The sequence below is a fragment of the Camellia sinensis genome, chromosome 13, assembly GCF_055761805.1.
Source record: "Camellia sinensis isolate YWXY chromosome 13, ASM5576180v1, whole genome shotgun sequence".
In the NCBI taxonomy this organism is placed as follows: Eukaryota; Viridiplantae; Streptophyta; class Magnoliopsida; order Ericales; family Theaceae; genus Camellia; species Camellia sinensis.
The window spans coordinates 98,202,262-98,220,178 of record NC_138973.1 but is presented as its reverse complement, the minus strand read 5'-3'; the positions used below and the strand labels follow the sequence as shown (position 1 = coordinate 98,220,178).

Sequence of the window (17,917 nt, the reverse complement as noted above, 5' to 3'; positions counted from 1 at the left end):
CCAATCCGCTGCCCATCCTTCCAAAGAAAGAACGAACTGTCGTAGAAGTAATGCCTGGCTTTTTACTGTGTTTCCACATTGTGCAAGGAAATGAACCAAATGGCGCCTTGGACAACCTGTCCCATTATATAAAGGAAAACGAGGTACTGCATATCCTCGTGGAAACTGAACCCATTCGACCCAATTAGGGAAAGGGTGTCCAGAAATTTGACTTCTTTCAATACTCAAATTTTGATGGGCTTCAAAACCCTCATCTTTCAAAGAGACAGTTACTTTCGCCTGATGTTCCGTTTCCCTTCTAGCTTCAATTTTTGCTTTCTCATCATCACCTGGATTGCGAATGATATGTATTTCTCGCTCTTCAAAATTTACGTCCACAGTGATGACATTACAAGGAAAGTCAAAGTGGTCACTTGATACACTTTCTCCATCGTATGTCCTAGCTGGGGATGTGTATGATGAATCATCAGGGGAAAAGTCAAGTTCCCAATCTTCATTAGGATCCTCAACTTGAGATGACTTCGCTTGTTTACTTGAATGCTTCCATACTTCATCATCCGACATACACCCGCTATTCACCCTATCATCCTTGAAGTGTAGTCGTTTTTTCGCCTTTTTCACAAGCTCAGAGTCGGACCTACACCCGGTGTCTCCTTGTTCTGCCCCCTTACATATTCTGGAGTGCTTTGATAGTACATTGGTGGTACTGGCGAATATTTTGGAGAAAAGGCTTTTGTTGTGTTTTCCGGAGAAGCTGGTGTATACTCTGGTGAGGCTGGTGTGTATTCTGGAGAAGTTGGTGTATACTCTGGTGAGTCAAGTATGCAGATAGGAGATGTAATGCAATCTCCTTCCCTAACTTTTGAACCAACTTCACCCTCATCTTCCTCGTCATCACTCAAAACAATGATGGTTAGGCAAGGGGCCAATGTAAACTTTTCCTCCCTTCTTTTATCAAAGTATGTCTGCAACTCCACATATTGAAATTTTGAAGGTAGAAATTCCTCCAATGTGACTGGGACAAGAAGACCTTGCTCTAACTGCTCATCAGGGACCAATTTTTCCCCTTTTTCTTTCTTTGGATTCTTCTTTCCTTTTCTCTTACTTACTTTGGCTTTTTTCTGTTTCCTAGAAACTTTTGGTTTTTGCTTTTTGGAAACTTTTGGCCCTTGTGTTGTTGAATCAACCACACTTCTAACTTTCACTGTGGCATTTTGTTTTTTCTTCATGCTTTTTGACTGATAAACAACTCATTCACCTTCATTATCATTGTCGATAGTGATTGGGTTAGCAGATGCTTTCTCTTGAGGAGGGAGCTCGATGATCTTAGAGTCCAAAAGTTCTTGAATTTTATCTTTCAGAACAAAGCACTCTTTTATCGGATGACTAATCAAACGATGGTAGGGGCAATATTTTGGATCATTGGTCTTTCCTACCTCATGTGGTCTTTTCACCTCAGGGAGAGCAATCAACTTTTGCTCCAACAGATCTTCAAATAGGTCTTCGACCAGATCATCCATGAAAGAATATTTTTTCTCCAACCTCTCTTTCATAGTCACCTTTTTAAATTCCTTGGGCTTTTTAGCCCCTACTTCAACGGGACCCTTCTTTCTGGTTTCGATTGTAGCTGTAGTTGAGGACTCAACCCTTTCAACGGCCCTAGGCCTCCTTCGTTTAGCTAGATGCAACTCCATATCATGAGCTTTAGTGCATAGATCATTGAATCCTTCAAAAGTTTGAGCCATAAGAGCCGTAGAGAGCTCGTGTCGAAAGTTGTTAAGGCACATCCGAATTAACTCTAATTGCGTAAACTTTTGAGGACAAGCAAATGTCAAAGCTCGCCATCTTGCAATGAAATCTGTAACAGACTCATTGTCACGTTGCTTGGTCTCAATCAGTTCTGGTACTCCAACTCGCCTTTGTGTGTTGCAGAACTGTTTAAGGAACTCCTTCACCATAGAATCCCAATTTAGGATTGATCCCTCAGGAAGGTTAGCATACCAAGTAAATACAGAACTTTCAAGTGACTGAACAAATAGCTGCAGACACAGGGCCTCATTATGGGCTATTGGCCCGCACCTTGAAAGAAAATGAGCCACGTGTTGTCTTGGATCTCCTGTTCCATCAAACATTTTGAAATCTGGTTGGGAAAAACTAGAAGGGAATGGAACAGCATCTACCCATGCTGGGTAGGGTTTTGTAATTATTCGAAAATTCTCATCATCTCTTTCTTTGACTTTCTTTACTTGTCTCCTCACCATATCATCAATCATGGCCATGAGCATTGGATTCATACCACCACTGGTTAGATCAGAGTAACAAGGACCATTGCCCCCTGGGGCTAGTGTACTTTGTATGCCTACAGATGTCCCCACAACAGGTTGTGTCATTTGTTTGGGTGCACTTCCTGGTCCTATCATTTGGGCCTGCAACTATTGCATTTGCTCCAACATAGCAGCCATTTCCCGTTCTTTTCTCTTGAGTTGTTCTTGTAGGGCCACCACTTTTTCCTTGAGACTTTGGTCTTGTTGGACCTGCGAATTTTCACCTTCTTTCTCAACCTCAGTCATCATAACCGCGACTTTGTTGATATCTTTCAATTCATTGTTTCCAATATTTGTTGAAACAAACGAGATAGAATCATCTTGTTCGTATAAAGGATTATCAACCCCCACAACATTACTCATATTTGAAGCATCTGATGCTTTGTTTTGAGCCTGACGGGTTATGGACCTTATTACAGGCCCTTTTCTTATTCCCTCCATAGATAGTTCAACCAAAGTAGAAATATTTCCCAAGGGTTGCTTACCCTCCTCCACCTTGGATTTTCCGACAAAGACAGGACTTTCAATTTGTTTTTGGGGTTCATCTTTCGAGAGAGCCCTTTCAATAGCTCCTATAACATTTGTTGCCACTATTCTTAGTTCCAGTTTCTTTAAGGCCTTATTTCTTCTTCGCCTTTGTCTTTTCGAAACTGAACCGGATGACATATCAAGTCGAGCCCCTAAGGGCATAGAAGGAACCATTTGTGCCTTTGTAAATTCCTCGTGAATTTTCAAAACAGTCCCTATATTTTTAGAGCTGGTCAATTGATGTTGATTCAAATCCCGTTGGGCCAACAGGTGTTCCTTATCCGAACCTTGTCGGGCCAACGGGTGTTCCTTATTCTGTCAGGCCAACGGGTGTTTCTCATTCGAACCCTGTCGAGCCAACGAGTGTTCCTTATTCTGTTGGGCCAACGGGTGTTCCTTATTTGAACCCTGTCGAGCCAACGGGTGTTCCTTATTCAAACCTTGTCGAGCCAACGAGTGTTCCTTTGGCTCCTGAGAGTTGACTGAGATTTGGTTTGACCGATTTTGTGCTCTAAACAGAACTATTGATTCGTAGGCAGCAACTGTTTTTTCAACAACATGGGCCTTTTTTCCATCAACAGGAGGTTGGGTCATTACCCTCCTCCCAATGGCCCTAATGATGGCCATGTTTTCAACAGAACCTTTCTTCTAGGCAAACTCCACCATTTTAATGGAGTCTTCTACCCTTTTGAGTAGTTGGGCCACAACATTTTTTGTTGCCCCCATTGAAGCTGCAACAAAAGTCGCAGTTGCAAATTGATTAGCCTCCTTTGCCTGAATTAGAAAGTTCTTCGTTCGGGCTGTGGCCCTCACAATTGCGTACTGCTTTGACACTTTCACATAATCTTCAGTACTCTTTCTCAAACTTTCAGCTTTCTGGAGAAGTGTGACTTTCTTCGTCACACCAGTTACCTTCGGGACAGCCAAGAGCTTTCGCTCTGGAGCCCCTTGGGTGGCAGGGGAAAGAAGTGCATCTTTCCAGGATTTCGTTGGCTCTACCTTTGGGACAGCCAAGAGCATTCGCTCCGGAGCCCCTTGGGTGATGGGTGCTATCTCCACCCTTGGTGATTTCAAAACCACTGGAGTGTAGGTTTGTCTCTTAATAGTTGCTTCAGCATTCCTATAACAAAAGAATACGTCAGTAAGTATCAACTGTATATATATATTATTATTATTTTGTTCTTCAAAAGATGAGAGGAGAAATAAGTCCCACTGGGCGTGCCAGAATTTGTAGACACAAATTTTAAAACATGAAGTGTTTCAACACATTTCAAAATTTTATGTTACAAATGTCCACTGTTTAGTTTTTTGACTAAACAGTGTTGATTATTTGAATAGCAGGTTCTTATTTCCGATCTGTATTTCAGATCGTTAATTACACATTTTATGCAAAATGAAACCTCTGATTAATGAAGAACAAAATAAACAACAAGAGACAATTTTAAAAAAAGGAAATATTTTATTGCGATTCTTATGGGTTTTGAACCCTCAAATAGAAAATACAATTTGGGTTTGGAACCCTTTACCTATTCATCGCCATTAGCGTAGGTTCTTGAATTCTCTAGGCTTCTCTTCTTCTTTCTTGTAACGATTTGTTTAGCTCTTAATTTCTTTCTCTCTCTCTCTGATCTTTTTCACTTCTGATTTCTTTCTGTCTTGTGTGATGGTCCTCATATTTATGGAGGGCCATCAGGTGATAGGATTGCTTCATCTTCAATTTGAATTTCAAATTGAATGATAGCGCCTATTTAATAATCATGCTATCTGGTTAATCGTATATTTGATTTGCCATTTGAATTTTGAATAATAGCGCTATCTGGTTAATCATATATTTGATTAACCGGATTGATCTTTGGGGTTTCATCCTGTGTGGTGTCTTTGCTGTAGGCTCTACAGGTGTCATCTTTCGTAGGCTCCACGTGTCACTTGAGCATCTTGAATAACGTCGTTGAGATACAACGTTGTTTTATTTATGTACTTCAACGGATCATGTTGATCTTTTTAGGAAGTGATTACCTACAACTTTTCTATAGGCTCTATACGTGTCATAAATTTAGTTGAAATTTATGTGCCAACAACGTTATAAATATTGGTGATTGAAAATAGTAGAATCAATTGTGGACATTATGAGATGATATAATTGTTAATCTAACTCTAGACGATATTGGTAATATTGAGGTATGGAAATGTTATGAGAATCACACTGTCTTGTTTATATTATTACTATTAAATGCTTAGAGGTTTTGTCCGTGACCATTGGTGCAGGATGGTATTATTTGTTGTAGAATTGATGTGAAATAGGTTGATATGAAACCTTATGTGTTGTTGATTAACTGCACAATTACGTAATTATATGTGAATGATTGGAAGGAAATTGAGATGCATGAGTTGTGGAATGTGGTTGTGCTATATAGAGGTAACGCGATCCTTCCGGCTAGCAACCGGCAAAGCGGGCTGATGTGCTATATAGAGGTAATGCGTTCCTTCCGGTTAGCACCCGGTAAAGTAGGATGTGCTATATAGAGGTAATGCGTTCCTTCCGGCTAGCAACCGGTAAAGCAGGTAGACATGGGTCTTGTCGAGACTATGGTGGTAATGTGGGGCTTGGCAAGACCACAAGTTGTTTATTTTATTGTGAGATTTTATTGTTAGTGTGTGTATATTTGTAGAGACTATTGTTGATGAAAATATGTATTGAAAATATAGTTAAAGTTGTGTTATGAGGTGGATTGATTCTTATGAGGTAGATTGATTCTATTGAGAATGTAAATGTTATGTTTATTAGTGTTGTTTGATGTAAATGAGTAGCATGAAAGTACAAAGGATTAGTTGTGAATTGATTTTGAAAATAAACGACGTGATGAAATCATTTGGATTATAAAAGATGAGCCGTAGAGTCGTTGAAATGGTTAATGTGTGTATGATATTCGAGATTTGACTTCGGTTTGGAAATCTTTTGAATTGAAAATAATGAGTTACGAAAGTCTGAAAAATGGATGTTTCTTGAAATGGTAAAGAATGATTCTTTTGAGAAAATTATACGTACGTATGTATGTTCTAGATATGAAAAACAACACTATATATATATATATATGTTTATTGAGTTAGAATATTCATGATCATATATATCTATAACATACTATTGTTTAGAATCATTGGGATCTCTACTGGACATTAGTGTTCATCCCACGTTGTTAATCATTTTTCAGGTGAGAAGTTTGGAATATTGTTCAAGACCATGGAGTCTCCTTATTTGTTGGCCACGCAGTCTATTACTTGTAGGCGAAATGCCATCTTATTGTAATAAGCGTTGATTCATTTCTATTTATTTATTTATTCTTCTAGGTAAGCCTAAGGGCTCATGTTATAAATTATTCTAGTTGAATAGTTCATCACTGTACATACGAGAGAGAACATTTATTACTTAGCTATTTATTCTTGCTTCTGTTTTTATTATTATGGAAATTGACTATAATCATGGATTAGATAATAATATTCGAGTAATAAAATTTGGGATGTTACAGAAACAAACACAAAATATGCAGCCAAACAAGAAACACACAAGTTTTACGTGGTTCAGTAATGCGCCTACATCTATGGGAGCGAATTTTCACTAATTTCAAGGGAACAAACATATACACCAATGGAGGAGGAGGAGGCTGTCAAACTCAACTTACAGTCACTCACACTTTGCTTACACTTGCTCTGATTATTTTTCACTCTACTAGCACCTCCATTTATACAACAAAATTGGAGGACAAAAGGATATTTTTCCATGGCTTCAACTTGCCGACTTGCTTGCAAGTTGTACCTGTACCTGCAGAATATGAGTGCAATGTATCAAGCAAGATTCTAGAAGCACAACTAGTCACCTTTCAAGCCTTCTAGAATCTGAGTCAACCCAATGAGTTAACTCAATTGAGTTTACTCAATACAACACTTCCTTGATGTAATGATTTTGCAGTTTGATTACATTAACACTTAGAATAAGCTGCAATAATTGCTCTAAGTTCTGTTGATATTTGATATAGTGTTGCAAAAAGCTGTTAATGCAGGGTCATGTTGATTTTTTGGCTCTTAGTTGGAAGTTGAGAAGAAAAAAAGGGCAAGGGGAGTTCACCTCATGTGGAATGAGTTTCAAAGTCATCTACTAGTTGGCAGTGTTCAATGGGGTCTCAATTGATTCAACGATGGTGTGCTAGTCCTAAAAATCATTATATGTATGGCATCCTTGAACCTATTCTCTCTTTTCTTCTTCTTGTACTTTTTTATTTTTTCTTGTTTGTGTGTGTGTGTATCGAAGAAGCTAATTTATTTCTTATGTTTTCAAGAATTAGAAAAATAAAAGTGAACGAATTAGTACGTCGATTTTTTTTATTTATTTTTTCTTTCGTTTGATTAATCATAAAAAATGAATATGTATCAAGTAATCTTATTTTCCTTTTGAAGACTTCCTTTAACAAATGCAAGATTCATACTCCAAACATAGCATTAAATTTTTATTTTTATTTTTTTGTTAACGTATTCATGTAATAGCTAGTTCGGTAAGGGTCATAGCCACAAAGAATAGTCTAAATTTTCATGGTGGTGGAGAATTTTATTGATGGGTTCACATGTGATATCGATGCGGAACAAATATAAGACATGCATGTTTATCTAAAAAAGTGTTTGTAATTTGAAATATATTGATCGTATTTATTAGGGGGACTTACGTGTAAGTCTTACTAAGTGGACTTCTTGTCCAATAGGTCCTATGATAATTAATGATATTTTTCATCGTACACCATTAAAAAATGTCACTAATTGTTAATTTTCAGTGACAGCTTGAAAATTTTGTTACAAAAAATGTCGCTAATTACGTTTTAGCAACAATTTAAAAAAATCGTCACGAAAAAGTTATCAATTTTTAACTTTTAGCGACAGTTTGAAAAATTAGTCATAGAAAAACGTCACTAATTATAAGTTTTAGTAACAATTTCTAAAAATCGTGACAAAAAAAGTTACTAATTATCAATTTTTAGCGACATATAAAAAATTATCAGAAAAAAATATTTTTAGCGAAGATTGTACTAGGGCTTATTTTCAATAGGATTTGATGAGAATTAAATTCAACTATTAGGACCTATTAATAATTTACCCCCTATTTTTATTATTGGCATGACCCACACTTGACACCTCACTATGTTTAAATTTACATCATACGTCCAATTTCTTAGCATTTTTCCGAATATTTTTGAGTATATAGCACTTGTATTTTTCTTTTAGAAGTTGGAAAGTTGCCGTGGTTTGTTTTCTCATTTCATGGTTGCTTGCCACATGTGACAACCCCGCCATGTATAATATTTTATATTTAGTTAATTAAGGAGATTTAGAATTTTGATTAGTCATTATCCTAATTTAATTTGAGATTTATGGAAATTTTTGGAATCTGATTCGTATTCGATTTTAATAAGAATTTAATTTGGAATTAGAAATTGAATGTCCAAATGGCTTAAGAAGGTAAAATTGGTGAGTTGATTCCGTTTAATTTCAAGTATCGGACCATATGAGAGTTTAATTAAATATTTGATTAATTAGGTCCGAATTGGAGTTAATTAAGTTAGTTAAATTATGAGGATTGAGAATTGTAATTATTACGAATTAAATTTATTTATGAAGTGTCCAATTTAAATATGTAATTTATTGACGAAAATTTGGAATTTGATTAGGAATTGAAGGCCCAAATGGCTTGGGAAATCAAAAGTAATGATGATAATAAGTTTAATTTAGGGATTGTTTGGGGTGTCCTAAATAAGTGCACTTTTTGTCTTTTTAGACTAAAAAGTTGAGGGAAAAAATATGATTGTTTGGGTTAATTTTTTGACTTTTTATGGAAAAATATGTGTTAAAAATTTGTATAAATTAGTGTGTAGAGAAAAATTAGGATTGAGAGTTATGCAGCCGTAATTTTTGATTTTTTGTGAATAGTGATAACTTTTTAACTTTTTGAATAACTTTTTGACTTTTTGACTTTTTGGCAACTTTTCAAACTTGGCCTTAATATCTGAAGCCTTTTGGGAATTGATTAAAAATCTGATTCGGATTGATAATTTTAAATATAATTAATTGGGCTCTAAAGGAAGTCAAATTAGACTAATTTAATTATGCAAGATTTGTGATTAGTTATGATTAATTTAATTATGTACTAATCAAGATTTATTTAGACCGAGTGTTAATTAAGTTAATTTTAATCATAAATTGGATGATTTAAAGAAATTTGAGGGTGTATATGGGTGGGTGTGCAGACAAATTCTGGGTGTACTGAGAAATCTGTGTACGTGTGTGCATGTGAGTGTTGTGTTGGAGGCTTGATTAAGTGTGCACGTGTGCTATGTGTTGGCAACAAGAAGAGGAGTGCATGTGTGAATAGGTGTGCATGTGTGTGTATGTAAAAGGCTTTTGGTTGCTTGGAGCTCTGCGGAGAGCATTTCAAAAAGGGAAGAAAATGAATTAAAGAGTGTAGAGAAAGAGAGAGTTTGCTGGAAGACCAAGGAGAAAAACAAAGGAGAGTGAAGTGTTGAATAGGAGTTCAATAATTGACCAAGAAATTCATCAATTTGAAGACTTAAGGTAAGAAATTGAGACTTAAATTTTGTAGATAATTTACCGACAAGCTGAAATTAAGAGGTAAATGGGTTCAATTTCATGTAATTAAAAGAGAATTAGCAAGAAGATGACGAAATTAAATTAGATTCATGATTATGGAAATTAACTTAGAAATTAATTATTTTGGGTTTGATTTTGCATATCTTATATGGATTTGAGTCTTATTTTTACATGTATGTAATTTGGAGAAATTAAAGAATTAATTCATGAACATGGTTAAGGTTAATCAATATGGAAATAATTTTAATTCTTCAATTGAGCTTGGGTTTGGAAACTTTGATATATATGAGATGTAAATTCACATGCATCACAAATTTCTTGGAATTGATTTCATATTTTGATGAAATGAGAACTAAGCTTTGGAAAATTATGAGTTTATGAACAAATAAGTTCAATTTTTAAATTAAAGGAGTTTTGATGTAAATGATCTAAAATTGATCATATTTTCTTGATTAATTAAGAGTTTGTATGTTTCTAGACAAGTCATGTATGAACCCAAGTTTTGAGATTATATTTTGAAAGTTTAATTCATATTTTAGAATTTGTGAGTTTGGAATTGGGTTTGATATGAAAAATATAAATTGAGTTGAATTTGATGAACTTAAAGTTTGTATGTGCATGCATGTAAAGGATTGTCATGAGTTTCCATATTTGAGTACAAACATGCATTTTATAATGAATTGAAGGCTATTTGGCATGTGTAAGCATGATAATGTTGAATTTCATGAAGTTGATCATCAATTGTACTATTTAAGTTGAAAGTGAAGCCTATATTTCACATGCATGTATATTTAAAAATGATATGGAAATTAATTTGCATGAGTTTTGAAGATATGAAGTTGGTATGGGTTGTCAAGAAAAATGTGAAATAATTTGGGAATTGAATTGTGATTTTGGACAAATTAGACTCAATTTTCTTATGCCCTCATATTGTATAAAGATTTTCATGATTTTGTATCAAGAACATGAGCTTTAGACCCTTTGAATGCTAAGTTTGAGCTTCAAATGCAATTCTGGAAATTCCAGAATTCGGTATGTCCGCTCGAGCGGGGAAAGCGCCGCTCGAGCGTGAAATGTTGGCTTCCAGAACTTTTTGCAGACATTGATGTCTGTTCGAGCGGAAAGAGTCACGCTCGAGCGTAGAAATGTAGTAACTAGTACTTTTGCAGACCAAAGGGGTCCGCTCGAACGGCCAAAGCCGCGCTCGAGTGGAGAGCCCTGTTCCTGAAATTATGAAAAATGGTTTTGTGTTTCGTTTTCCGTTCTCTTTCATTTCTAAGCACTCTTAGGAATACATTGAGCTTTGTAAATGACCTAAAAGGTAAAGAAAGAAGCCTAAGAGAAATAAATAGATTAAAGAACGGATTGAATCGTTTGTAACCCAATATGTGTTATGAATTGTGTAGGGTCAAGCATAAGGACGAATCCACCTGCAGAACGCTGTGAGTAATATCTTGGTAAAGATATGTTCAAGTATGTTGTTTTCCCAAACGTTACTTCTATACATGCCTTATGGATTTGTATGTTTGAATTAAGAATGAGTATTCTAAATGTCAGTCTTTTGCTTAAGACTAAGTGAATACAAATACGATCATGATCATGAGTATGAAACACACATAAAGGTCGTCTGACATGAATGATTAGAATGATTGGGCCAAAGGCTGTCTGACATGAATGATTGGAATGATTGGGCTAAAGGCCATCTGATATGAATGATTGGGCCAAAGGCCGTCTGACATGAATGATCGGGCCAAAGGCCGTCTGATGTGAATGATTAGGCCAAAGGCCGTCTGACATGAATGATTGGAATGATTGGGCCAAAGGCAGTCTGATATGAATGATTGGGCCAAAGGCCGTCTGACATGAATGATTAGAATGATTGGGCCAAAGGCCGTCTGACATGAATGATTAGAATGATTGGGTGTAGACGCGCCCGCGTAAGGCCTTCGTGCTACAGTTCAGACTCGAGTTGTCACGGTTCTTAATCTGAACCAAAGAGTCCAAATCCGGCAAATCGTTTTAAGAAAACAGATTTTTAAAAAAGAAGTGCCAAACATGGACCGCTTTGCCAGATACAGAGTCGCCATCTAAATATTTTATTTTGGAAAATTTAGGAAACCCTGACTTGTTTGCCTAAGGCCACGTGTCCGTCATCACCAAAGTTGCCTCGGCTCGGGAACTTAGGTACGATTGGGGAAGGTCAGCTATGAGCACCCCCACGCCCGATCCGAAGATCGGCCTCTACTAACCATGATATCTTGTTTTGAAAACATTACATGTTCTTATTCCGTTTATTAACCTAGATTTACTATGTTATGCGCACAGCAAACAAGTATAGACCAAATCACCTAAATTGGAACAAAACATTGCATGTTTATTTTGAAAATGGTTTGCTACTCGCAAGTAGGCTAAAATGCAGGTTTTGCCACCCTCAAGTGGGCTTTAGAAAAGATGGTTTTGCCCCTATCTAGTGGGCTTAAAACTCACAGTTTTAATGCATTATTCCAATTTAGGTAATTCAACCTCCATCCACAGACATTCAAACAGTTATATCACATAAGCAGCTAGCCTCATGGTAATTATGCTATCATGGCAACATTCACACATATGTGGCATGCTAAAGCATAAAAGCTTACCTAGTACTACAAGCCAAAACAGAAATTAGTTAGTAATCATATGCGTGATCCTAGTTCATGTTCAAAATGGGTAATGTAACACATGCAAAGATGCAATCTAGACATGCTCGACTATTCTAAACATGGCATGTGAAATGCGATAGATAACATGTATTCAATTTGGGATTGAAATACAATGCAGTTAGCATGATGCGCCAAGCCCGGTGCATGCAATACTGATGAATGATGCACGCATGCATAGCATAAGGTATGCTAAATTAAACATGCCCTAATACTAACCATCAAAGCAAGTAAGTAAAAGGGAGAAAGAAGTGGGGGTTGGAAGACATGCACACACGCACCCACACTTATTACAAATTCGCCCTCGCTCGGAGGGTCCAAAAGAATAATACAATTTAACTAACTATCAGGCTAATTAAATATTACAAACAATTAACTAGTTAAGCAAATTAACTAAGCCAATTAAGCAGTAAAAGCAGCCTCGGGAAGAGGGCTCAATGCATGCGCGCTCAGTTCTGCTCGGAAACCCACCACCATGCACAAGTTTGCCTCTGTTTCCCCTGCTCTGCTCCTCTGAAAATTGCACAAATCCCAAGGTGTGCTCCATGGACACTGTGGATCACCACCGACCAAGTGGGAACCCCATCGACCATGTCCGAATGGTCATCGGCCATTTGTTGATCTCTCGGCCATCAATAATTGGTCGGTCGGCACTCCATGTAGTCGACCGGCCAAGTCTTCCTGCAGAACCTGTTTTGACAGCAGTAGGGGGGCAAAACAAGGCATGGCAATGTATTTCGAGCAAATGTGTGCACCAACACATCCCTTATCATGTTTGTGACTCAAAGGGGTATGTTCCTTGATTCTCGGGCCACCAATCGCGTATTTCAATGCGTGATGGCCCAAGAAACCAAGTTGTGCATTTTGATTTCAAATGACATGCAAACCAAATAAACACATAAAGCCCAACCTCTATCATACTCAATTCAAGAGGCAAAGCATGCATGCTCTATGCAATGCAACCTAGGCATGGAGGCTAAGTACGCAACATGAACATGAGGGCAAGTATGCAAGTTAGCAAACATGCAAAGTGTAATCTTAACCATGCACACATGCAAGGCATGTAACATGTTAGGCAACTTAGCAAGAAATGCATGCCAAATGCAACACCATTTAAACATGCAACAAAATGTCATGAGCCAAGTACCTAAGCATACAAACATGCATGCAAACATGGTTGAATACCTAAGCATATAGAAGCAACTTTCAAGCACACTTAAAAGGGGCAAACATTGGCACATAGCATACATGATAAGCTTTGAAAAACATGTAGAAGATGATGCCAAATCAACCTACCAATGCAAGCAAAGCATGCACCCAAGCCCAAGGACTTAAACTATGATCATATGACACATGAACCAAATGATCAAAGTGAATCAAAACAGTCCCAAATCATGCCAAATTAAGCCCCAAAAAGCCACTTAGATGGTATCTAAATGATCTAATCCTAGAGGCATGCACAATAGCACAAACATGGAGCATGAAACATCAACCTTATAAAGCATTAAAGAGGCATCAAATGCAAGCATACAAGCATACCACAAGGACTAAAATGACATGACAAGTGGTTCTAAACCACTGAAATGATGCAAGGATAGCATGCTAGAGGGTCCGATACTTAAAGCCTACAAGGGGGATTACATGGTAGTTATACAAAGCAAAGCATGGACGACCCAAATGACCAAAAACAGTCCTCAAGCACATCAAAACAAGTATAAAAGCTTCACAAAGCTAAGCCAAAAACATGCTAGAAACAAGGCTCAAAGCATAAAGCATGTTAAGGCAAATCATGGTATTACAAGACAAGTATGCAAAGCAAGCATGGTGTGTCTAAACCAAGTAAAAACAGTGCTATATCATGGCAAAATAAGCACAAATAACACTTAAGACATGGCCAACATGAACTCAAGAATGGTGCTCACACATGAGGCTAAAATGGCACATTTTGAAGACAACAAGGAGAGGGGATGGCCCTCTCCTTCAGTGGTGAGGAGGCCCAAACAAGGTGGTCCCGAAGCTCACCAAAAATAGCACAAAATGGGGCCAAACAAGGCCTAAGAGGGGGTAAACGACCCCAAACACAAAAGTGATCTGAAACAAACTTCAAAAGGAGCTCAAAATAAGGCTTTCTTCAGTTTATGAAAAAGCTCAAATATGCTTGCAAGTAAGGCTAAAAGTGTGTGCAAAAACGGGGAATAAAGAGGGTAAGAAGTGTTACCTTTGAGGACCAGCAAGAACCAGCAGCCTTTAGACTCAAAAATACAGCCCTCAACCTTTGAAAAGAAGCTCCAAGAACCTCCAAGTGATGATGGAAGTGTGTGGCTATGTAGTGGTGTGCAATAGGCCAAGAACAAGACCTTTTTGAACCCTCTAACACACCCAAATGTAGAGAGAGAGGGAAATATAGAGAGAGAGTGATATATATATCTTATATATCAGATTTTTCTAACCCTTGAAATGGGAGGAGAGGCCGTCTATTTATAGAGCAAGGCAAAAGGCCTAAGCTTCTTGGAGAAGCTAAGGCAAAAGGGTCAAAGGGGGCAAGCTTCTAACGGAAGCTAAGGTAAAGGGGCCAAGCTTCTTGGAGAAGCTAGGCAAAGGGGTCAAGCTTCTCTTAGAAGCTTGAGGAAAAGGTGCAAAAGGTGCAAGCTTCTCTTGGAAGCTTAGAAGGGTTCAAGCTTCTTGGAGAAGCTAGAACAAAGGTTCAAAAGGTTCAAACTTTCCCAATAAGCTAAAACTAAGTGTCCAAAAGGTTCAAGCTTCCTCAAGAAGCTAGAACCAAGGGTTCAAAAGGTTCAAACCCCCTCAAGAAAAGGGCTCGGCCAGAAAAAGTGGCCGATTGACCAAAATCAGTGGCCGCCCGACCAAATAGAGTGCCGACTAGCCAAACATTTGGACGATGGAAACAAAACACAGTCGGTGGCCTCAAGACATGGCCGGTGATGTGTGGGGATGGCCATCAAGCCACTCCCTGCCCCTCAAAGGCAAAACACAAGTGTTTGGTGCTAAACCAGACACAAAACAGTCGAGTCGAGAGATCCTGAGGCAAGGCGCATTGCCGAGACCTCCGGGAACTCAAGACGAACACAAATAAGGATGATCACCGAGTGTTCAAACGGTGACATCCAAGTCTCGAGGACGGTCAAAAATGGGGTGTCTACATTGGGCCAAAGGCCGTCTGACATGAATGATTGGGCCAAAGGCCGTCTGACATGAATAATTGGGCCAAACGTCGTTTGACATGAATGATTGAACCAAAAACCGTTTGACACAAACAAATTGGGCTCGAGGCCATTCGATAAGAGCGAATTGGGCCTGAGGCCGTTTGATATGTTTGGGCCTGAGGCCGTTTGATATATTAGATAAAAACGTGAATGGGCTTAAGGCCGTTAGATATGCCTGTTATGAATTTCATTCATGTAACTTCTTTATTTTTGATATTATTCACTGGGTTATCGCTCACTCTCATTTATATGTGTGTAAGTGAGCAAAGAGATAACCAAACCCAACCTCAACGAAAGATATGAGAGGAAGTGAAGTTTTGTGGAGTCAGCCCGCACGTCTCACGCACAAGACTTCGTTTTTGTTCTTGTGTTTACATTTTTGCTTTATTGGTGAATACGTTGGATCGTCCAGTTTGTTTTGTTTGGCTGACTGCATGTCTTGAAGTTCCTGGATGTATAAGATATTATCTCCGTTTTTATGTGTGAGTTATTATGGACTGTTTATGGAATATTTCGCTTTATTATGTAAACACAGCTCATTGGACAAAATTTTTAAGTCTGCTTCCGCTTTTGGCCCCATATGATTATTTTAAAATCTGTTTTCTGTCTAAGGCCGTAGGTAATCTAATGATTACTGGCCGGTTATGATCCTAACCTATAAGGGCTAGTTCGGGTCATGACACCACACCACTACAACCTTCTCACTGCCACCACCACCGCTGTCACCACTCGAAAACTAGAGCTCCACAAGTTTTACATGCCACCATGGTTTGCTTTGTCACCTGAGAAAAACCCAACACCGGTCTCTACCAAAATATCAAGAATAACCTTCACATCTTTTGAAATCCCTTTCTTTTTATATTCCATCCTCTTCCTCAGCCTACCTTTCCATGGAAACTCTCAAAGTTACAGTGAAGAGTATTCCATTCTACTGAAACTGAAACAACACTAGTCCAATCCACCATCCATCAACCATTGGACACCATCATCATCAAGCTCCAACTCCACTCACTGTGACTGGTCTGAGATCACCTGCACCAATGGTTAAATCTCTGGACTTGCACTTATGAACATAAGCATCACTGCTGGAGCAGTCCCACCCTTCATTTGCAACCTAAAAAACCTCATCACTCTTGATCTTCAGTACAATTACTTATCAGTACAATTACTTCCAAACTGGATCAAACTTTCATCCAATCCTTTTGCTATAGTTGTAAGTATAGCAGCAATAATATTTGTATTGAGCTTGTTATCACTGTTCTTCATTAAGAAAGTTAAACGAAAGGGAAAGCATGAGACAATTTTAACGTGGAACCTCACAGCATTTCAGATGTTGGATTTCACAGAGTCGGACATTGTGTCAAGTTTGACTGAAAATAATGTGATCAGAAAGGGTGGGTCAGGGAAAGTGTATCATGTTGCTGTATACTATTCAAGCATATTTGTTGCTGTCAAGAGGATTTGGAATAGTAAAAAGTTGGACCAAAGGCTTGAGAAGGAGTTTCTGGCAGAAGTTCAGATATTAGACATGATTCGCCACTCCAATATAGTGAAATTGCTGTGCTGTATTACAAGTGAGAATTCGAAACTTCTGGTTTATGAGTATCTAGAAAATCATAGCTTGGATAGGTGGCTCCATAGAAAGAAGCGGCCAAGCATCTCCGAATCAGTCCACCATGTTGTCTTGGACTGGCCTAAGCGGTTGCAAATTGAAGTGGGAGCTCCTCGGGGGCTATGCTACATGCACCATGATTGCGCACCTTCATTAATTCATCGAGATGTGAAATCGAGCAATGTCTTGTTGGATTCTCAGTCCAATGCAAAAATTACTGATTTTGGTCTAACCAAGATATTGGTGAAACATGGAGAGCCCAATACAATGTCAATTGTGGCTGGAACTTTTGGGTACATAGCTCCAGGTAAGTGACATACAAACTGCTGACGGGTAATCTTTCTTTACTAAAATTTGTTTTGCATTCATATTTTAAACTATGAATTTCAGAGTATGCTCGTACAACAAGAGTTAAAGAGGCTTGTTACTTGGATGAAATGCCTGGTGTGTTCAAGCTTGGGATCATTTGCACCGGCACACTTCCCTCTACTAGGCCTAGCATGAAAGAGGTTTTGCAAATCCTGCTCAGTTGCAGCCAACAATTGCCACTTAGAGAGGATAATGTCAGAAGCAATTATGGTGGTGGTGCTCCTCTGCGCACCAATTCTAGACATGAGAGGATGGTAGAAGACAATGGTGATGGCCTGGCATTGGACCTTTAATGACTGTTGAATGCACAAAAGTTGATCATTTACCTTGATGTGGACTCGATAAAGATTATAGCAAGTGACTACTACATAAGCCAGGTGTTTTTCCTTCTCACTACTTGTGTAAGTAGTATGTTTATTCTTTGTCAATGTCTAAATTAGATGATACATATTGTTGGGTATACCTCCTTATTGGAGTGTGGGACCCAATTGGTTTACTAAAAGAGTTTTAAGTTGACTT

The 17,917-nt window shown here is 38.1% G+C and overlaps 1 pseudogene; it reads left to right on the top strand.

Moving 5' to 3' along the window:
* Window positions 1–17,691, top strand: part of LOC145805581 (uncharacterized) — a 166,886-nt pseudogene extending 149,195 nt beyond the window's left edge.
* Window positions 17,692–17,917: the final 226 nt, after the last annotated feature.